The sequence below is a fragment of the Hibiscus syriacus genome, unplaced genomic scaffold, assembly GCF_006381635.1.
Source record: "Hibiscus syriacus cultivar Baekdansim isolate YM2019G1 unplaced genomic scaffold, ASM638163v2 tig00117016_pilon, whole genome shotgun sequence".
Taxonomy (NCBI): Eukaryota; Viridiplantae; Streptophyta; class Magnoliopsida; order Malvales; family Malvaceae; genus Hibiscus; species Hibiscus syriacus.
Genome location: NW_024063525.1, coordinates 6,375,820 through 6,400,324, shown reverse-complemented (window position 1 = coordinate 6,400,324; position 24,505 = coordinate 6,375,820). Strand labels below are relative to the sequence as shown.

The following is a 24,505-nucleotide window of genomic DNA, read 5'->3' as shown; positions in this document are numbered from 1 at the left end:
GTATTGGTGTACTGTTTTGTAATAGTTCTATATTCAATAAATCAAGGCACTCTTTTTCTCCTTCCGCTGGTTACTCTTTTCTAGAGTTAACTGAGAGGGAGGTTTTTAATGAGAACTATTATTCCTATAAAAAAAATAACACAATAAAGATTTAGCTGTGTAAAACAAACAATAAAAAATAAGAGAAGTATTTGACACAAATAGCATCATTTTTCTTTCATGCAGAGTCATCTTTAATCAAGCTTATCCAGTTCCCCCATTCTCTCTATTATAGCCTGCAATTTGCAAATGACTAACCTTAGTGCCGGTTTCCAAGCCATCAAATATTTGCATTGCCTCTATATAACAAGAAATTATCAATATATTCAAGCTGTTGGTAAAAGACCATTTTGGTAATGACATGCAAAAACCACCAATAATATGAGATAATATTTTATACCAAAAGAAGAAAGACAACCACAGTGTCATTGCTAACTAACAATTCCAAAGGTAACAAAGATACTGGTGAGAGAAGAAAAGTTGCAATGTCAATAAAATCCATCAAACATGAAATAATATGTAAAAGGTCTAGAAATGGGGAGGAGGGGGAAGCAAACCTTTTTGCTTGTTTCTTGAAGCTCTCCAGCAAGAATGAATTCATCGAGTATCAAATAAACCTTGATGAATTTCAAATGAAAATAGTGAAGTGAATTCAGAGGAATATGACAATCAACCGCTATACACACATTTAAACCAAAGAGAGGAACGTATAATCAAATTCATATCGAGTTAGCACATGGATTGTTCCAAAAGAAAATTGAACTAATCAATGCCAAACAATACAGAACTAGCTTTGACAAGTTAGATAAACAAAGAGTTGAGACTTGAGATCAAAAACTAAAGATTGAGATCACAAACTAACGAATTCAATTGAAATAAAGCAAAACAAAAAAGGGGTGGACTTTTTGGTTACTGTAACTCGCAGTTTCATGTGAATCAGATAGAAAAACTGAGTCCAGCAAGTGATGTTCATGCAAAAGTTGACGATAACATACCTTGTGGAAATTAAAAACCAAGTCGAGCTCGCAAACATTGCTGAAAAAAGTGGTCCAATATCTCAACAAATAAATGGATAGACTCCAAATATTCCAACTCATAATCTATTATGTAGACACACAATGAGAAAAACAATCCAGCATACAAAAAACCTAAGTCTAAATTCTAAGTGTTGCCCTACTTTTGTATTACTTCAATTTTATGGTTAACTTCTCTTTTTCTCTTGGGGTCTCTTATCTAAAACCATGATTTAAAAGGTACTCTTCCACAGCTTACTAAAAAGTTCCAATAGTAAAAAAATGAAATACTAGGAATTCACAAAAAAACAACAGAAAGTTAATAGAACATATTTAAAACTAAGAATTTGATGCTATTACACATGCTTCTCCAGTTTAATGGATATGATGTTATTTTAAGAAAAGAAAAAAAACCTAAGAGTATGGGATTATAACAACCTCCACGAAATTAGTAAAACCATCAATTGATGAACCTGTAAACATATAATAAATTTATTCAACAACTCTAGCTAAAAAATTCACCCAAATTCTAAAACCGTAGGGGTGAAAAGAATGGGTTTCGAAATAATCGATAAAAACGAAAATTGTAATACCTCGTATTCCCTAAGAATTTCAACATCAAGAAAAATGTTACAATGAATTGGTTTAGATTGGAGACCGAGGAGAAGGGTAGCTTGCATGAGACGAGTAGATGAGTCAGAATCACCGCCAGAATCTCTTAGTTGGACTTAGAACTTCTCAAACTGCTTCTCCAAGGAAGGAGAGGTTAGGGACGAGTCGAAATCACTGCCGGCCATGGAAGTCGAACAAAGAGCAATGTTGAGAGGGGAATGAGAAGGAAGGCTTGTGGAAACGGCCGAGGGAAGCGAAGAATTGAAGCGAGGTAAACGCAGAGAAGGAAGCGAGCAAAAAGAGGAAATGAAGGGTAGAAAGCGCAGAATGGACGGGTTAGGTTTTAAAGAACAAAGAGTTGTTGTTTACTAACCAATTGTCGGAAAATTTGCAGCGTACGTTTATAAAACGCCACTAAATATTTCACAATATACAAAGCCCGCTAAAGTAGTATTCTGTTATTGTGTTTGTTGAGTCACTATAGAATACCTTATTGCGGCGTTTGCTAAAGTATTACTCTGTTGCAGTATTTGTTGAAAAACCATCACTATAGATGAATTTTATTGTGGTATTTTTATAAAAATTCCGTTAAAGTACGACTCTATTACGACGTTTGTTGAAAAAATGACACTATAGATAAACCTTATTATGACATTTGTATAAAAACGCCACTAAAGTACTACTTTGTTGCGGCGTTTATTGAAAAACGTCGCTAAAGTTACCATTTTATTCCGTTTGAAATGTAAACGCCGCCACTATATGTTTAAAGTTAGTGGCGTTTATTTTTAAAACGCCGCTGTATAACAGTTTTGTTGTAGTGTGATTTCATGCTAAATTAACTAATAATTTGTTTTCATATAGTAATCGTAGCACATAAATATATGCATACAAAGACATTTGTAGAAGGAAAATGTAACTGAATAATCATTAAGTTTTCATATTTTAATCCCCACATATAAAACTTGCATAGGTTAATTTAAAGCCCAAAGTTAAAAATATTTACATATGCATGGTAAATAAACAGGGGGAATTGATGGTATTGAATTAATGAGTATTTGATTTGGTTGGCGGGTAATCTGGAAGAAAATACAGAAAAAAAAAAAAGAAACATTAAGAAAAAGTTTTAGTGTTAGCTCTAATACCTATATTAATTTACTATTAATTTTATGATCAAACTGTCTTTATTAGCAGATGATGAGCTAAAACAGTAGCCGCCTATACAATTAATTATACGAGACTGCTAAAGCAGTGTGTCTTCGTTTGCTTTTAAGTATTTATTTCCTAGTTTTGTCTCGTTGATACGCGCTTCATCCTTTTTCCTTTCCATATATGTTGATCATAAAACCAACTTTAATATTAGTTGTCATTTATTGGTATTTTAATTATCCTTTTATGTTCTTTTGTTTTTTTTTTATTTTCAATAAGTCTACTTTTATGATATGTTAGAACCAAATCATAATAAATATGAAAACAATCAGGATCTAATCATATCAAATTATCAAGAATAAGAAATACTAGATTCGGAAGTGTACTTGAATTAATTGATGGGTTAAATTCCTTGAATCATTGTTTGGTTGTGATCTTCCAAGAAGATAGAGTTCTTTAAGTATAAATTCTTTGACGGTGATAAGAGTAAATACGAGACTATCTATTTCTTGAGGACCATAACTCCTTTATATAGTTGATTTAATAATCAGTTATTGTCTATACTTATAACTCTGCACCTCATCAAATTATAAATACAACTTTAATAGTACCTACACTTTCATTTCCATGAAACTTCTATTACCTTATGAATTTATAACATAATTGGTTACTTAATTTATTCATATTTATGATAACGATATACATTATAAATATGTGCCCATAATTATGAATTTTAATCAAACAATCTCCCACTTGGGAAAAATATGTTTTCTGATAAATGTATAACCCTATCTCAAAACTTGTTATCATGCAATAGGTATTCTATAACAATCTCGTACATCAACTATATCCATATAGGATCAAAATGACATTTTCCATATCAATCATGACTAGATCCATCAATGGTCACGTATACAAATATCCTTAAATGATATTATACTCACATGAGTAGTATGCTCATGAAAGACCTAGGGTAATAGTTCCTTAGTAAGTGCGCAATAATGAGTTTGTACCGATATGCTCTATAAACACCTAACCACTCTGATTTTTTTCTTTAACACCTAGAAACATAATGTCTATGTGCTTAGACTCTAAGGTGTTTCTGTTGTATATGGAATAAAGGACTGCAATTTAGTAGTCACAAAATAACTCAAGTGATATTTCTTATAAATCCATAATTAGCAGTTCATGTGATAAATTTTTGCATCTATATTCCAAGAAATTGGAGTCCATTAACTTGAAGATCTTTTACTTACTAGACCTTCGATATGTGACCATGTAACATTTTTGTTCTTAAAGGTATTGTATGAATCAATTTGGTTGCTATCCAATAGTACATACCCGAATTGCTTAAATACCTGCTTAATATCCTAAAATTATACGCTATGTCTGAATGCACATAAACTTGGGTATACATTAAATTTTTTATTTGTTTTGAATAATAAGGAATCTTTTTGAATTTCCTTAGTTTCAAAATCATCCCTAAGGCATTGATCAAGACTGAACTTGTTTCTTATAGAAATAAGAGATATTATTTTGGTTACTCTCACTAAACTTATAGTATGTACAATTTTCAACCAAATTCATCTCAAAACCAAACATGATATTCATTTGGTGAAATTTTTTATACAATTAACGAGAGTCATACTTAAACTCATAAATGAATTTCCCTAATTTATATATCAATAATTTTGTATCATCAAAAACTATTTTCTAATTGTACCTTATAAAACATCTCATCAATGTTACCATTTTGAAATCCAACTTATGTAATTCAAGATTAAATATTAGCAGCAAGTATCATAATTATCCTGAAATAGTCTTTCAATGAAACCAAGGAGAAAGTCTCTACAAAATTTATTCATTCTTTATGAGTATATCCTTTAAATACAAGACATGCCTTATACCTATCAACATCACCATTTGCATCCATTTTGATTTTAAATATCCATTAGCAACCAATTGGTTTTGCACCTTCAGGTAATGAGACAAGTTCTTAAACTTTATTATCTTATATAGAACTTATACTTTTCATTCATGACATTAATTCACTTATGAGAGTTAGAACTTTTATGATATGATGAAAGTTGATTAGATCATCCTCTGTCATTCCAATGTCATCCTTATTTCTTGGAGAAATACAACATAATAATCTAAATATTATTATATCATCTTGTGGATATTCTTAATGAAACTTGTTCTCTGAGGTTGTTGAGTTTGTTCTTCCAAAATGATTTCTCATCTTAAATGAAAATTGTTCAAAATAATATTTTTGAGATTCTAGATTCAGTTATTGATTAATGATATGTATGAACACATGGATATAATCAAAAGTGATAATAGAAATTGAGTTATAATTTAATTCTTCCTTAAATTCAATTTCTCAAACCTTATTTCTCACTTAAAACTCAACATCTAAAAAAAATAATGTTATAGATATCATCTTAAAAATGTTCCTAATTATGAGATCCTAAAACTCGTAACCCCTAAATCATGCAGAATAACCAAAGTAGTTGGTTACAGTTTTAGAATTTAATTTCTTCTCATATGTCATAACTTATTACAAAAGAGAACAATTTTTTATAGCATATTATTGTCTCTTTTGAGTTTGAACCTTAACAACTATATTCTGGTATTATTTTTGCCCTTAACTTTACATGCATTTTTCAATTGAATACTTTCAAACTTATTATGCTTCAACCTTTCTTCCTATTGTACACCACAAAAATGAGCTCATTTAGAGTTCATTTCTCCATTTTAGTTGATTAAATTCTATAGGAAGTGATACTGAAATCACAAGAACAAGTAATTCTTTAGAAAAACTCGATCTTAGGTGTGAAGCAATATGAACATATCCATAATGTACTCTTTCACATTTCCTTGGCCCATATACTTTATAGACATCAAATAAGTCAAAAGTGATGTCATTTAAACCTTAATATTTTTTAGAAAATATTTCTTAATTTAGTCAAGGGAACCATTAGCCTCAGTAATATTTTCAGATTATGTGCCCAAAGCCTTCTAATGTTGTGTTTCATGACCACTAGACTCATGCAATTTGAACAAATTTCACCTCTCAAAATCCCTTATACCAATTAAGGTTGTTGTCCTCATGAGAGGTGAAAATTGTTCTTTCCTTAGTGAAAAGCCTATGCTCATATAATCAAACTCTTATGTAAGTGCATTTTCTCATATCTTAAGAATTGTTTTCTTAAGCATGAGTAGAAAATGTATAATAACAGTAATTTTGGTAGCAATAAATAAATAATTAGTAGAATACATGACAAAACATAAATAAAATTAAAGCTTGCATCTTAAGTAAACAAATAAATTAAAAAATAATGGCTAATTCACATCACAAGATACCAAACACTACATCAATATCAAGTCTTTGGACAATAATATTAACAGTAAACAATAATCTTGTTGTAATAATCAAATATTGACAATAAGTTATGTTGAACAATAGACTAATCTTTGGACTAATGTAATGCTCGCATAAAGTATCTTATAATTGTGACATATTATTACCACATGCGTGGCTTGAAATCTGGTCAAATATTGACTTTTCTTAAGGACCATTAAAAAATGCATGAATCACAAGAAATGCATAATCATTTTGATTTTCTAAATAAATTAATCTACAAAAAAGACATCACTTATGCAATATTATGTTTCAACTAATCTATCAAAATATTAAACACATCCATAATATGAATTAATTTGTTTGAAAAATATATATATGCTATTAACCAACAATCAAAACTAAATAACTAAATTGAATATATACATATTTTGCATTAACAATATAAATAAAACCATAGAAATATTTGTCAATCAATCAATTTCTCTTAGTTTTATCTTTCAATTAAAAGACAACCAAAATAATAATAAGTTTGAATACACTTAAATCTTATCTCAGGATATTAGATGCTTCATTAATATTTCATCTTTAGACAAAATATTCACCTTAAGTGATATCGAGTGAGCTAACCAAACATTGATAATAAGAATGTGTCTAGGAAAAATCTTCCTTTGGGCCGATTTATTACTCACACATCAAATCGAATAATTATCACATGCTTATTATCAAATGTATACATGCAATTATGTCAACTATTAATCTTCCTTTGGGCCGATCAATACTAACATATCCTAAGTTACATGCATATAACCCTTCATAGTTTAAAATAAAATATTTTTCATAACTACGGTTACTTTAATGACTTATTGCTCAATTAAGACATCTCAAAAAAATATCATTATTCAAATTTAATACTTCTTTAACAATCAAAGGTCAAAATTGAAAGTTATGATTGCACTACAATATCCGAAATAACCCAAAATTAGGTTACATAAATAATGCTATCAAAAGTCGAAAACTTAATTCTTTGATTGTTTCTAAATAATTTTTGAACATGCATTTAATATGTAACTTCATAAATTACCAAATATAAACCGAATTCAAAAAAATCAATATTTAAAAAAAAAGTCAAACTCAATCCAAATCGAATATAAATTTCATTCTAAATATGTATTCTATAATCCATAAGAAGTCAATAATCAAAGTTGAATTTTGTAATCACGTCATGATTTCCTAATTAACTCATAATAAGATTGTTTAGATGACGTTATTAGTGACTGAAAACATAATTGTAGCACCCATAGCCCATATATATCTCGATATACGAGCTACATATGTCACATCAACTTGATAATTATTTGCTGAGCATAAAGACTTAAAATTTCATTTTTTTTAACTTTCGTTGTTTCAACATAAAAACTTTTACCTTATTCATATAAAATCATAAAAGAATATTTAATCATTGCAATCAAATCCAATTTCAGTCAGTAAGTAGGCAGTTCAGAGCTAATTATAACTATATATCACTGCCTAAATATTGTTTAATTTAAAAACCATTTAAAATATAACATTTATATTATTCATTCAAAAATACGATTAAATACTAAAATTATTCAAAATTAAAGAAAATAATCATAGTTACTATTACATATCCTTTTAAAATAAATTTAATAAAGCATACCATCACGTATAATGTACATACCACTAATAAGTCAAATATAGGATGTCTTACTAATTTTGTAGGTAGGTTTGACTTCCATAAGATGCTCAGATAACTCCTCACTTCACGTTCTTTTCTTTACTCAAACCTATGCATAAAAATTTTAACACACTAAGTAAAACTTAGTGAGGTAGTAATATAACTAAAATGAGATAAAACGTATATTTCATAAAATATTATAAACATAAAATTTGTAATTTAAATAAAAGCATTAAAATTTTCAAACTGGGCTATTCATGATGTTTCATCTTGAAAATCTGAAAAATCATTATCTTATGATTTTATCAAAAATCATGTAAGTCGATATCGAATATCATAAACAACTTTTGTTCTTTTTCATTCAAACATATTTCAGAACTTTATTTTCAATTCCATGTTCATTTCTTTCATATTTTGTCATAACTTTCACATTTACTTTTCTAGCCCAATGTATATGTAAGAGAGTATAAGGTACGTGAGTAAGACGAGTGTGCGCAGTAAGTAGTTAAGTGCTATAATCTCAATCAGAACATATTAGGGCACACATTGCTATCATATTAGAATCATAATATGGACACAAAGTGCAATCACATCTGAAATATACTAGTGTACCTACCGATAACACACAATATATCATAAGCACACATAGTGCTATCACATCAGAATCATAATATGCCCACAAAGTGCAATCATGTCAGAATTATATATACTAGTGTACCCACCGGTAACACCACGGTATATCAATCACTGCACCTCATGGCATGCTAATTGTACCTACGACTCTCAATGCAATAAACAATGGGCTTTATTTTAAATTCATATAATTTATAATTCAACATTTCCACTCAATAACATTTTTCCAATATCATTCTCATAAAAATCATAATTTGGACAAATCATGCCCTAAACATTCATAAACCAATCATGTGAACATTATATAAATAATTCATATTTAAAATAGAAAACATACTTTAAAATAATACGAGGTTGACTTATCACAAGTCGTCCTCAATCAAATTAATCAAATACACTATTACACATATTTTAAGCTTTACTTATAAATCAAAATATAAGCCTCGCCAAGCTTTAGGCTTAATCCTTTGCTTTAAATTACCTTGATTACACAATTTATGAAAATTTCATATTCTGGCAGTTTGCACTACCTTGAAAGAAATATTATTATGTATTAATATACAAACTAAAAAATTATTCTATTTGCACCACTAAAAACTAGACTCAAATAAAAATCTAACCATATAAGGAACTCTTTCTAGTTCCACTTGTACAATTTATAGCAAATTTTCAAAGTTGACTGATAAAAGCTGTTTTGGGAAGAATCTGCTGCCCTATTTTCTGACATATCACCGATTAGAAATTCATATCGTTTTGTATACTCTTCGAAATCCATTAAAATTTGTTCTAAACGAAACTAGACTGATATACGAATCCAATGGTATAAGATTCATCCTTCAATTATATTTTTATATTCTGATGATTTTCTAAACTTACTGTTCAGAACATAATTTCTAGGCAGATTTACAAACTTGCATCCTTAACAGATTTACAAATTTGTTCAGAACATTATTTTCTGACTCATCGCAAGCTAATGTTTGTTCGGTAACATAAATACAAGTTAAATGCACTCACATTTGCCTCGCTATTGAACCTTCTCCACAATTTTCTTCTAGATCCCACACTTTTTCCTCCCTTTTCAAGCTACTTGAATCACTAGATTTATCGTGGTCTGACGACGTTATATAATAACATAAAATATTCAAATTATACGTTAGTATTAAACTAACATAATCTAAAATTAAATATAAAATTCAATAGAAATAAATCTGATACTTAAATGATATAAAACTAAATCGTACTTCCATCGAAATTTTTAAACTTCTAAAAATTCTTATTCAGTCCCATGTATATTTATTTCCACTATCAAATCAACCCTTTAATTTTTGCCAATTACACGATCATGCCATAAATTATGAATTCTTTATAGAATTCATATTAACTTTGACATTTAATTCATAATGGTCGTTCATCATTATGATCATTTTACATTAACACATAAAATTTCCAGCACCTTACTAAAATATTCAAATCAACACTTAAACATTCAAAAGCTTAAAATTTCATCCTAAACTTTTTTAGACTATTCAAATTCAACCTCACAACTTGATAAACTTGCAATTAAATCTCAACTTAATAATTAAACCCAAAAATCAACATACTAAATAAAATTTTCAGCATTGGAATAATTACCCAAATGATACTTCTACATTTAATAAACTTGAAATCAAATCCCTATAATAGTGAGACTTTTCTAATTCCACCCTCAACTTTACCAAACTTGCAATTTGGTTCCCATCAAATTTCTAATTTAAAATTTCCAGCATTTCAACTATAAAAAATCAGCATTGAACCCTTCAAATATTGCATTCTTGCAATAATGTCTTACAATTCTCAAAACTTGTATATTTACCCTTTTTATTATTCAAGCTCCCAAATTGGTCCAAATTGATCTCCAAGTCACATGAAATACTTCTAATATAAATATAGGACTATGGGAATTATTTAAACATTTCCCCCTAAATTTCCCTAATGGCAGAATACCCTAAGTGAATTAGGGCTTGATTTTCATTCAATTTCAAGTATGAATTCAACCTCTTAACATTAAATTCATGCATTTCCAATCATCCTAACATCAAATTAAATCAAAATACATTCAATTTACGTAAACCTTAAGTTGGTCAAGCCTAACATAAGGCTTTACACATGATTTTAATCATCATATATGCTTTAGGATTAATCACTTACATCAAAAACATAAAATCCATCCATCAATTCTTTAAAATCCATAAACCATATAAACCCTAACTTTCAATCTCAACACAAAATTATCCTCACCATGAAATATTGGTACCAAATGATAGATAATTTGATATAGGTTAATTCTCTATGTAATAGCTTAATCAAAAAATCAAGTGTATGACTTCAAAAATCAAAATAAAATTCTTACCTTGATGAGCTTGGTGGTTTCGGCCAAATGAAAGAAAATGGATGAAAATTTGTTGTCTCTTGATTATTGTAGTATTAATTCATAGCACACATGGCATTTAAACTAATTAAATTAAATTTAAAATTCAATTCTTGAGAAATTCCATTTTTACCATTAATGAACATTAATAATTAGCAAATGTCTTTGCATTATCTTCCATTAAAATATTCCATAGTCAAAGTTGTATAAAATTGGCTTTAACTTTCTATTTTGGCAATGAAAGTTTTGAAAATTACATTTTAGTCACTAAAATTCTACTTTTCAACCAAATCTGAAAAGTTACGATGATCTAAGTTAAATTTCTCTAACCTAAAATATAGTAAATAATATTTTGAACCATTTTATAACATCCTTCAAATTTTCATAAAATTCTGGTTCGACCCGTTTATCCAATTTCAATACTGAACTTTATCGCTTTATAGTTTTTAACACAAATCCCGAATCGGAAATCTGATCCTCACGAAAATCCTTGTTTTGAGCCAAATTTTTTTATTTACATGCTAAAATATATAACTTTTCAAAATTACATTTTTTGCCTCTAAACTTTTACAAATTTTATACTTTAGCCCCCAAACTTTCAAAACTTACAATCACTAGCAAAAATTTGGGGTATTACAATAATGTTTGACTATTTATCAAAAAAACAATATCAATCATGAATTCACCAAATTAAACCAAACATGATACAAATAATTAAAAATAAATATCCATAACTCATAGTATTAATGTAAAATTAGAAAGAAATACTTATCTATGAGATTTACTTTAACAAAATAATCATGCTATGTGACACTACTAATCTTCGGTTATTAGTTTTGGGTTAACCCAAGTAGGTTTAGATAAACCTATTAGCATTATAAGAAGACTTGAACCAAGTTAACCTTGGGTTTGGGCTTGGTTTTGGCCCAACATGTGATAAAGAGGGTATTTTTAATATTAGGATATAAGAGGAAGGACACATAAAGTGAATAAGCCCTCATGTGATTCCAAAGATGAAATCGTTTATTTGGTGGTGATGTTGTAACACCCATAACCCGTATAATTATACCTATACAGATTATAGATGTCACCCAAATTTGTAAAACCATTTCCCATTCGAAAAGATTTAAAGATTTATTTTTATTAACTTGGTAAATGATATTATACAAATATCATTTCACATGAATTGTGTTTCATTATAACAAATTTAATTTAAAAGAATTTTTTATAGTGATGAACAGTACCGTGAACAGTTAGGGAATTAGTTCCTGTAGCAGGGGAATCGGTACCCCTTAAGCAATCCAAAAATACATATAAATTCATAAAACTTTATCCTTTCATCATATAAAGTCACCATTTTGTTTCCAAATTTGTTTAACAAAACAAATAGAACATTAATAATTACATGCCACTAATAAAGTCAACATTACATCTTAGGATGTCTTACTGATATTGAAATATACTTTTTGATACTTGATGTCACTTTGAACTCCTTATTCCACTACTGGCTTTTTACCTACGCGTGAAAATCATCACACGCTAAGTATATACTTAGTGAGGCAATTAAAACAATAATCAGTGCAATACAATTCGTGCATGAATTTCAATGTCAAATTCAAAATGCCATAAAATCATTTTACTTGCATATTCAATATTTTACCAACATACTTACCATTTATTTCATAAGCTCTAAGCTTATTTTACCAACATACTTACCATTTATTTCATAAGCTCGTAAGCTTATTTTACCAATATACTTACCATTTATTTCATAAGCTCGTAAGCTTATTCTATCAATATGCTTACTATTTGTTCCATAAGCTCGTAAGCTTATTTTATCAATATACTTGCCATTATTCCATAAGCTCATAGGCGTATTTTCATGTTTACCATTTATTAACCAATAAACCATAAACCATAGCCCATAGCCATAAACAATAGAAAATAACCCAATATACAACCCTGAGGACCCTGGGTATTCGAGTAAAAATACTTGCACCGTAGTACTAAACCTGAACTAAGCTTACACCATAGTGCTAATCCGGGTAATACTCATAAGGTCGTGCCCACCACCTACACTAAGCTTACGCTATAGTGCTAATCCGGACATAAACCTGCACTTAGTGTCCTTACACACTATAGTGCTAATATAAACCTACAGCTGCTATACTCTATGGCATGACAACTATAACATGTCCCTCAATGACTTACTTGGGCATATAGTCTATTTTATTCGATCCATCCATGGCAAAGTATATTATCAATATTTAACATTGGACAGTTCATACCCGAAAACATTCATGGTAAAATATCACATTTTTCATGATCAATGCATTTTGATTTTATACCGTGACATTTCAATGTCATGTCAAAGTTATAAAAATGACATATATCATGTTGATATAAACAAGGTCGACTTATAGCAAGTCGTCCTAATGATGTATAAAACATCCATGTATAATGTCATGCATGTATTGCACTCACCTTGACACTTTATAATTTCCAAAATATGTGCCTCACTATTCTCCACAATAAACCCTTTTTATACTTGACTTGCTTCAATCGCAAATCAATCATAATCTGTATAAATCACAAATTCATAATGATACATATGTTAGTATTGTACTAACATAAACATATCCCAAAATAACTCCATAATATATTTGAAACTCATTATCTATCAAAATACTCAACTCTTAAAAATTCCTTTTAACATTGGAACCAACTTTTCCAATTTACACAAAATGATCTTTCACCATTTTATCACTTATACTTTCAATACAAAAATTCCACTATTGAAATTATTACCATTCAAATGCTTTTACAAAGGTACAATTATATCTAAGTACCCCAACTATGTGAATGTTGTACTTAAATACCAATCTTTCTAAACTTCCCAAAATAGTCATATTTCACATCTAACACTCATTTCAGTTACCAAACAACAATTTCCAGCATAGTACATCAATTATACAACACTTACACAACAACCCATCAATTTTTCTTATTCACACAATTCACACTACATTTAAAGAATCAGTAGTCTGTATTGATATACACATTGGAATTTAATTTTGTTTCTTCCGTTGAAAAATAAACTCGAATACAAATCTATCCATATAAATAACTCCTAATTCATTCTGTACAATTTATGGTGAATTTTCAAAGTTGACCAACATAATCTGTTTTGCAGAATCTGTTATCCGATTTTTTCTGACCTTTCATTGGTTAAAAATTCATATCTTTTTGTACACACCTTAAAATTGATCTCTGTTTGTTGTAAGCAAAACTAGATTTATATATGAACCCAAATATATAAAAATAGCCTCCAAATTATTTTTATATAGTTTCTGGTGAATTTTTAAACCCACTGCTAAATTCAAAATAGAAATTGTTTTCTTTAACCTCATCCTTAGGTTCTTCATCAATTATTACAACCAATTCTTTAAAATCACTTAACTCTTCATAACCCATAAAACACAAGAAATCAGCATCCCCTTCATTAACTCAAGATGAACTTGAACACTAACAATATTATCATGCAATATTGGTACCAAATGATAGCGTTTTTCACATATAACAATTTTCTATTTTCAGCATACTGAAAATCCAAATGAATTTGCTTATAAATGAAATTGAAGCTTTCTCTCACCTTTGAAGAAGCTCGCGTCTGGTTGGAGAAGAAGATGAGCATGTGAAATGAAATGTTAGGTACATTTCATCTTAATTTACATTTAATCTAACTTTATATGAATAAAATATTCATTCACTTGAGATAAGACCAAATCACCCTTAATGAATCTTCCTATTTACCATAAAACCAAGCCATCTGATCCTTATCATATTACAAAGTCAAATATGAAGTAATTTGACTTTCATTTCTAAAATTCCACTTGAATTTTCAAATATTGCATTTTAGTCACTAAATTCCACTGTTTCGATTAAATCTGAAAAATTACACATATCCATACCAATTTATCTGATCTAAAATATTAAAATAATATTTCCAACCATTTATAACATCCTTCAAATTTTTTTAAAATTCCAATTCGATCGGAATTACGATTCCTTATCGGACTTTAACCCTTTCTAGTTTTTCTTTACTAAAATTCAAATTCCAAAAATATGATTCCATAAAACTCCACTCTCAAGAGTAAACTATCTATTTATGGAATAAAATTATTTTTAGGAAATTATCACTTAATTCCCTAAACTTTTTCCCAATTTTCTACTTTGACCATCAAACTTTCCTAATTTTCATTTTGGTAATTGTCTAAATTTTGGGGTATTACAGATGTAATCGAAAGGGAAGGCACCAAAATAGGCATTCAACCTCCTCCACCTTTTCTCACACTCATTTGTTTCTTTCTATCTTCTCCATATTATTCCTCACCAAGATACCTAAGAAAGGTTGAAGCTTTGAGACCTTTTAAGACTTAACTAACATCATCAAGGTGAGAAACTTAAATTCCTCTTTCCAATATTCATTTTAAGCCCTCTTTTGCAAGTTTTGGCTATAGTGACAAAAACTTGGGTTTCGTGAGGATTTAAGGAACTTATGTGATTCATTTTGTTTCCAGAGAGTCAAAGCCTTAGGAAGTGTTATTGAAACTTTCTAAACCTTTAAATCAAGCTAGTATAATTGTGGTTGATTCTTATCAAGTTAGTGAGGTTGGAGAAAGCTCCAAAGCTAGAGGAAAGTAAAAACTAACACTTGGTTGAGCTTGGACACTTCTAGTAGCTTTGGAAATCAAGGTAACTTACTTCTAACTTAACTCTAGCATATATAGGTCATTAGAAGTGTCTTGGTAGGTTGGATGAGTTATAAAGCATGTTCATGGTAGAATTTAGAAATCAATGTTTCTAGCATGTTTATAGACTCTTTATTATCCTTATATTCATGCATAATTCTTTAATAATGTTTGGGGACTTCAATAGGATGTTTAAGAGTGTTGAGGATGCATTTTCATGCAAAAATTAAGGTCTTTCTAGGCATAAATATCGATACTGAAGAATATTACCGATATAGTTCTTTATGTGTTAAAAATAAAGGGATTTAGGGCTTAGAAGTATCGATACTCATGCAATAAGTATAAATATTATAGGTGAGGTATTGATACTCGTAGGTTGGTATCGATACCGAGTTCACTTAGCAGACATCAATAGCAAAATTTGTACCGGTACTCATGAGAGTATCGATACCAAGAGTAGAGTACGAATACTCCCCAATAGGAGTGTTGGTACTTAGGCATTTTTTAAAACATCAAATCTAAATTTGATATCAGTACTCAAGAAAGTACTGATACCCCATACCAGAAATATTGATACTCAAGGAGTATCGATAGCAGCCCTTTTTATCAACCTTTAACAAGTCATTAGTATCAATACCCAGAGGTGAGTATCGATATCCAGAGGCCAATATCGATATTGAGGAGCTTAGTATCGGTACCCACGAATAATTTTGGGTAAGAAACCAAAAGGTTGTAAAGGTTAGAATTGAGAGACCTAATAACACCATAATAACATGAAATAAAACTACAAATGATAATAGTAATAAGCTTGAAACAGTTAGAAACAACAACAACAACTAGGATAACATAAAACTATCTTTTTTTAACACTCGGGATACAGTTAGGACACCCAAATTACTCTAGGAGATACGATCAAATAATTAGATTTCCCAGTTAGTGTCAAGGCACTTCAGTCGCTAGTTGGGAGCAGATGCCCCAAGGCCCGACGGAGTAAGTTGGAAGTGTGTACATTTCTGATGTAACTCTGAATCTCACCCAAATACCCAAGGGCATTTTAAAAAGGCTAGAGGGGTGTGTTAGCTCCGAGATGTATAACCCTCAGCTGCACCAGGATGCCTATGTCAGCATATCAGATCAACATTTCTATGTCATCATACTTATGCCCCTATAATTCATATATTATAGTACAGTTATTAGTGAGTCGCTAAGCTTGTAAGCTCAGTGTTTAGAGTGTGTCTCCATGCGCATGATCTTAGGAGGACTTTTGTGGGGAGTTATCATCATCATATATTCTAGTGTAGCAAAGATCTTCAAAGTACATCTCGTTTTTATTAAACTCAATATTTGAGATATCCCCTGTGTTTTGTGAACTTGATTATTACGTTAAATTTCACCTATCATGAATGAATTTATGTTATATGGTGTTTTACAATTGATTTAAAAGGAAAATTTTGGTTTAGCCATTTTGGTGGCCCCATGTTACATCGTAATCCATGTATCGTTAGTTAGACTAGATTAGGGTGTTAATTTAGTGGTATCAGAGCGTAAGGTTTAGTCGTTCCTAGGACTCGTCAGTTAGAGTCAGTGAACGACTATAAGTGTACATGCAAATGGAGAGTTAAGAGTACTAAAGACTGGAATGATGATAATAACCTCATTTCCTAGTAGATTTCCTTCGTAAATACATTAGTGAGGCTCACACAGATGACTTGAGGGAGTATTTCTTGCACTTGATTTAGGGGGGCATGACTGTAATGGAATAAGAGAAGGAGTTCCTCAGGCTGAGTAGATATGCCCCAAAGTTAGTATCGGTAGAAAATAATTACTATCCTAGTTTTATGGAGGGCGTGCACCTTGACATTATTTTGTACCTTGCATTCAATCCTCCAAGTGTCTTTGCCTAGTTGTCTCAACAGGCAAAGGTGGTAGAGAGGGTCCTGAGTAGGAGGACCCAACATTTAAGCGAGGTTGTGAGGTAGTCTAGGAGGGTTACTGAGTCAGTGAGCCATCTTAGACTACAGTCAAGAGGGCCAAAGATAGTCATGTGTAATACCCCAAATTTTGGTCAGTAACTAAAATGTAAGTTTTGAAAGTTTAATTGCTAAAGTATAAATTTAGAAAAGTTTAAGGATAAAAATGCAATTTTTGAAAGTTATATTTTGGCCTTAAATAAATAGTTTAGTTCAAAATTAATGTTTTCTTGGGAATCAAAATTTTGATTTGAGATCTGTACTAAAAGCTATAAAGCAGTAAGTCTGGTAAACAATCGAATGATCAGATCGAACCCGAATTTCAAGAAAATCTAAATGATGGTAGATGAAGGTTGGAAATATTATTTCCATATTTTATAAGAGTGAAGTTTATTTTGGATCTTTAGAATTAAGTTATTTTCCCTATTTAGCCAAAATTGGGAAAATTTAGTGATTAAATTACAATTTCAAAAATTTCATGGTTAAAATAGAAAGTCAACTTCAATTTGGTTCATATTTGACTATGGGATATTTTGATGGAAGATATTTCAATGAAAAATGGTAATTATCATGATTCATTTATGGAAAAGTTGGAATTTCTTATTAAATGAATTTTAAATTCATTTGGTTTATATTAACCCACGTGTATTAAGTGATAATTGGGGGAAAATATAAAAAAATCCAGCTTCTTCTTCCTCGACCAGCCATGACTTCCCATTGAAGGTAAGAGGATCTATTTAATTTGATTTTCAAGCTTCCATGGTTGATTTTTGGATTAAGTTGTTAGATTGAAAATTAATCCTCTTGAAATTCTCTATCATTTGGTATTAAAATTGCATGGTGAACATGCTTTTATGATGAGATTGGAAATCTAATTATGAATGGTTTGTCGATTTTGAAGATTTGATTAACGATATTATGTTTTTGATGTTGTGGATTAATTTTTAAGTATGAGTGATGATTAAAATCAAGTGTATAAGTATCTATAGCATTCGACCATATTAGAGTTTATTGAGGTTGGATGAATTTTGATTTAATTTGATGCTGTGATTGTTGGAATAGCTTGAATTTAATGTTAGGAAGTTGAATTCATGCTTGAAATTGAATGGAAATCAAATCCAAGTGTGCTAAGGGAACTCGACCATAGGAAATAAAATTAGAAAAAATGTTGAAAAATATACTATGGTCTTGAATTGATATTAAAAGTATTCTAAATGCTCTGGAGATTGATTTGGATCAAATTGGAAGCTGGAAATAGAAAAAGGGTATTTTGAAAGTTTTTAGAATTGTGAGATATTGATGTATGAATGTGTAAATTGGGGTATTCAATGTTGAATATTAATTTTGGAATGCTGAATTTTAAGTTAGAGTAATGATTTGGGACCAAAGTATAAACTTGGTGAATTTTGAATGTGGAATTCGAATGGTCTTAATATATAAGGACTTGATTGCAAGTTTATTAAATGTGAAAGTATCATGTGGGTATAATACTACAATGCTGGAAATTTATTGCATTGATGTTAAATTTCAATTTAAGTGTTTGTTTAGGATTAATTTATAAGAATCATTAAGATAGTGGTTGGAATAAATGATAATAATAAACAAGGATGAAATTACGAGTTCTTAAATGTTGAAGTATTGGCTTGAGTGTATTCTTAAGGTGCTGGGATTTTTAGTAATTAATGTGAAGTGATCAGAATGGTGAATAACCATTATGAATCAAATGGAAAAAAGTTGATATGACTTATAAAAAATAGAATTCATAAATTGTTGTTTTTGAATATAAAGTTGGTAAAGGTTGAAGAGTTGATGATGAAAAATAATTTATGGAATTGAAGGATTATTTTGTGAATTTTAAATTTGGGATGGAAATGTGATTTAGTTTGATGTCGATTTAAGTATCGATTTTAATTTATAAACTTTTTTATTTTAACTTTAGATTATGTTAGTATAATACTAACATATAGTTTGAATATTTGTGTTATTATGATGATGTTGTCAGACCATAATAAATCTATCTATCCGAACGATTCAAAAGGAAATTGTAAAGTACGTGAGTAAATGAATATTATATAAATGTTCAGTAGTGAGGAAAAGGTGAGTGTAGTTTATTTATTTAATTATTCTGATTAAGGAAGACTTGCGATAAGTCAATCTCATATGATTTATTTTTTTAAAGCATGATTTAATTCTGATTATGGAATATTTCCATAATGTTTATATAAAGGTTTTATGAATAATTTTAGAGCATGAATGGCCCAAAGTATTTTATTTGATGTCATATTTTAAATTATGGATGATTTCAGTTGTGAATTGCCCAAGTTATGCATTTTATATTGGTGAGATGAAAATGATTCTGATTTAAAATGCTTGACTAATAAATGGATATGATATTATCTGAAAGCCCATTGTATGTTGCATGGAGAGTCATAGGTACACTTGGCATGCCATGAAGTTGAGTAAAATCTTATTCTGATTCTGATATAGTACATTCGTGTACATTTTGTATTGCACCATTGGTGCAGGTGATGTGATTGCACTTGTAGTGCGCACATATGTTTGACTCATTTACCTTGAATTCTCTTAAGATATACATTGGGCTATGAAAATAAAAGTGAAGTTCTGAAAAGTATATGAAAAGAAAGAATATGATAATGAAATATGAAAGTTTTGAAAAATGTTTGAATGTAAAAGTATATGAAATGATTATTTTGTTTGATAATGTTAATCATCATTTTTAATAAAATCATGAGATGATGATTTCCAGGCTTCTGATGAAGAAAAATGGCTTGAATATTCGGTTTGAAAGGTTTGAGATTTTATTTGAGTTACTTTAATGCTTTATCGTAATTATGATTATTTTAATTATTTTATAACACCTTGAGTTATTATTGTCTCACTAAGTTTGACTTAGTGCGTGATGATTTTCATGCGTAGCCTCAGTAAGAAAAAGGACATGAAGTAAAGAGCCTCTTGAGCCTCTTTTTGGATATTATAATTACTACCTGTATCAGCAAGACATCTCTGATGTTACTTTCGACTGTTAGTGGCATGCATATTTATGTTTGTTAGTTGTTCTATCGAATTTGTTTAAAATGGTCTGTAATAGTAAACTAGGATCATTTTATTTTGGCTAGTTTAGTTGCGTTCATATTTATGAATGAATAGTATATATATATATTATGTTTTTAAAATGGTTCATAAAATAAGCATTGTTTATGCAATTTTATAAAGTTTATGAAATAGTGCTAAACTACCTAATTGTTACATAAAATTGGATTCGTTTTGAATTACTAAATATTATTTTTATAATTTTACATTATTAATGAAATAGTTTTAAACTTAAAAAATAAACGTTTTATAATGAACACAATTTTAAGCATTTATGTTTAACGAATTTTTGTAACGTTTGTGTAACATCCATAACTCGTATTTCGATATGTATATGGGTTATGGGTGTTACATCATGGTTTATGGAAACTCCTAGCAGAACAGTCGAGGAGAGGCAGGCAGAGTTCGGATCGAGGGGGTATATATGAGTCTAGAATGAGACCCATGACTTTAGTTTCTGGGGCATGTGTTAGTGATTTAACAAGGGTTTTTACTCATTCCATTTGTTCTCAGTATGGAAGAAGACACCCTGAGACATGTCAGCAGGGATCTAGAGTTGCTTCAATTACGGCTCCTTAGATCACTTCGTTAGAGACAACCTAGGGCTCAGAGAGTTACTCCAACGATGACTCAGAGGTTAACACTGTTTGTGCAGAGAGGTCAATGGATAGTGAGAGGTGGTAGTACTACATTTGTGTAGCATAGCAGAAGAACAACCAGATCAGTGGTCAGAGAAGAGCTGGGGGTAGCCTTCAAAAAGTACGCGGTGAGAGCCTGGGAGAAGTGTTATGCAACAAATGTTATATTAGCTACATTCACATTATTTTCCATTCTAGTTAATGCATTGATAAATCCCAGTTCCACCCACTCTTACATCTATTTCGACATAGTCCAAGAGATAGAAATCCCAGTAGAAGAAATATAGGTCAAAGTTAGAGTATCGAGCCCTCTAGGTCTAGATGTCATAGTAGACAATTCATAAATGATGCCCAATAGAAATTCAGGGTCAGTCATTCCTATTAGACTTAATAAAGTTACCTTTCTCAAAGTTCGATACGATTTTAGGTAGGATTGGCTAACCGAGCACGACGTTAGTTTAAAGTGTAAAGCCAAGCATCTTAAGCTTAGTACAGATGATGAAACCAAGTTAGTAATGACTCACATCAGGCTAATTGAGGATAGTGTTGGCTATAAAATCTTAGTAGATTATTGACCAGGATTGTGAAGCCTTCTTGGCTGATGTGGTCGACACCCAAATATTTATTCTAGCACTCAAGGATATTCGAGCAATGAGAGATTTCCCTTATGTGTTTCCAAACGAGTTTTTGAGTTTACCACCCGACCATGGACTAGAGTTTGGCATCGAGGGAATGTCGGATTCAGCTCTAGTGTCCATTGCTCCCTATCGTATGGCACCAATGGAGCTGAAGGAGTTAAAGGCCCAAATTGAGCAGTTGTTGGAGAAGGGATTCATTCGATCGAGCATCTCTCTATGGAGAAAGTCGATCTTGTTTGTTAAGAAGAAGGATGGGTCGATGAGCCTATGCATAGGTTACAAATAATTAAACAAGTTAACCATAAAAAACTGTTACCAACTTCCTAGGATAGATGACCTTTTCGACTAGCTAAGGGGAGCGTGTATGTTCTTCAAGATCGACTTAAGGTCAGGCTATTACCAGTTGAAAGTCAAGCATGCCGATTTGGAAAAAATAGCCTTCGAGATGAGATCTAATCATTATGTTCTTAATAATACCGTTTGGACTCACAAACGCTCCAACGGCCTTCATGGACTTGATGAACTGAGTCTTTCACCCTTACTTAGATTAGGTTGTAGTGGTGTTCATTGACGATATCCTAGTGTACTCTCGATCAGAGGAGGAACATGATCAACATCTCCACATTATTCTTTAGACACTTCGAGATTGACAATTGTATGCTAAATTTGGGAAGTGTGAGTTTTGGTTACCAAAGGTTTCATTTCTAGGTTATGTCATGTCAACAGATAGTATCCGAGTAGACCCTCAAAAGATTCAAGATATAGTTGAGTGGAAGCCACCTAAGAATGTGTCAGATGTATGCAATTTCCTAGGTTCAGTCGGGTACTATCATCGATTCATTCAGGGCTTCTCATTAATAGATGCCCCACTAACCAAGTTACTTCAAATTGGAGTTTCCTATGTGTGGAATGAAAAGCGAGAGAAGAGGTTTAAACAATTAAAGACCATCATAACTCAGGCACAATATTGACCCAACAATAGTCGGGTAAAGACTTCACATTTTTTAGTGATGCTTCGTTGAAAGGTCTTAGATTCGTTTTTATGCAAGAAGGTAAGGTCGTAGTTTATTCATCTCGACATCTTAAAACCCATGAGAATATTTACCCCACCCATGACCTTTAGCTAGTAGCAGCCCTATTTTCCCGACTAAAGTCTTAATAGATCACAAAAGTCATATCTTTTTAGTGAGAAATGTAATATCTTCATAGATCAAAAAAGTATTAAGTATTCACTCACTCAGAAAGAGTTGAAATTGAGGCAACATATGTGGATTGAGTTGCTTAAGGACTATGATTGTGTGATAGATTGTCATCCAGGTAAGGCAAATTTTGTAGCAAACGCCTTGAGTAAATAGTTGATGTTAGAGTTGTGAGCTTGTCTAGTGATGGGGATGTGTTGTATTTCAGGTGTTGATTGTATGTACCCAAAAATGTTCAGTTGCGTAGTAAAATCTTCAATGAGGTACACTGTATTCCACTCTCAGTCTATCCATGCATTAACATGTTGTACCGGTGGCTGAGCATGAAAAAGAAAGTGTCAGAGGTTGTCGTAGATGTCTAGTCTGACAGTATGTTAAAGTGGAACACCATATTCCTTTAAGTTTACTTCAGCCAATTAAGATTCCTTAGTGGAAATGGGACATACTAACTATGGACTTCATGACCGGGTTACCCATGACTAGATAGAGACACAATGCAGTTTTGGTCATAGTAGATCATTTTTCCAAATCAACCCATTTTCTCCTAATTATGATGGACTACACCACATAGAGGTTAGCTAAGTTATACATCTGTGAGATAGTAAGGTTGCACATAGTACCGATTTCTATCATATCTAGCAGAGATATTCGATTCAATTTCCATTTCTGGAAAGTCCTTCATGAATCATTAGGCACCAAACTAAACTTTAGTATTATTTTCTACCCTTAAATAGACAGTCAGTCAGAACATTTCATTTAGATCTTAGAGGATATGTTTAGGTGTACCATAATAAACCTCGAGAGTAGTTTATAGGATCACCTGCCATTAGTGGAGTTTGCATACAACAACAGTTTTTAGTCGAACATCTAGATACCTCCGTATGAGGGCTTGTATGGGTGCAAGTGTAGAACTCCACTATGTTAGACATAGCTTAGTGAGGATAAGATAGTGGGCTCATACTTGATCAAATAAATTGAAGAAAAGGTTTAGTTAATTTAGAGTCGGTTGAGAGAAGCCTCAGATAATAAAGATTCTACGCATATATGAAGTTTAAGGATATAAAGTTCTCAATGGGTGACAAAGTATTTCTCAAGGTCTCCCCATGGAAGAAAATACTTCATTTTTTGCGCAAAGAAAAGTTAACTCCGCACTTTATAGGACCTTACAAACTACCAGAGAAAGTTGGACAAGTAGCCTACCGGTTACCTTTACCACCAGAGTTGGAGCGTTCACAATGTGTTCCATGTAGCCATGCTTATCAGATACCGTTCTGATCCATCTCAT

The 24,505-nt window shown here is 30.8% G+C and overlaps 1 pseudogene; it reads right to left on the bottom strand.

The window, feature by feature from the left end:
* Positions 1-233: 233 nt before the first annotated feature.
* LOC120195522 lies at positions 234-24,505 on the bottom strand (annotated as a pseudogene).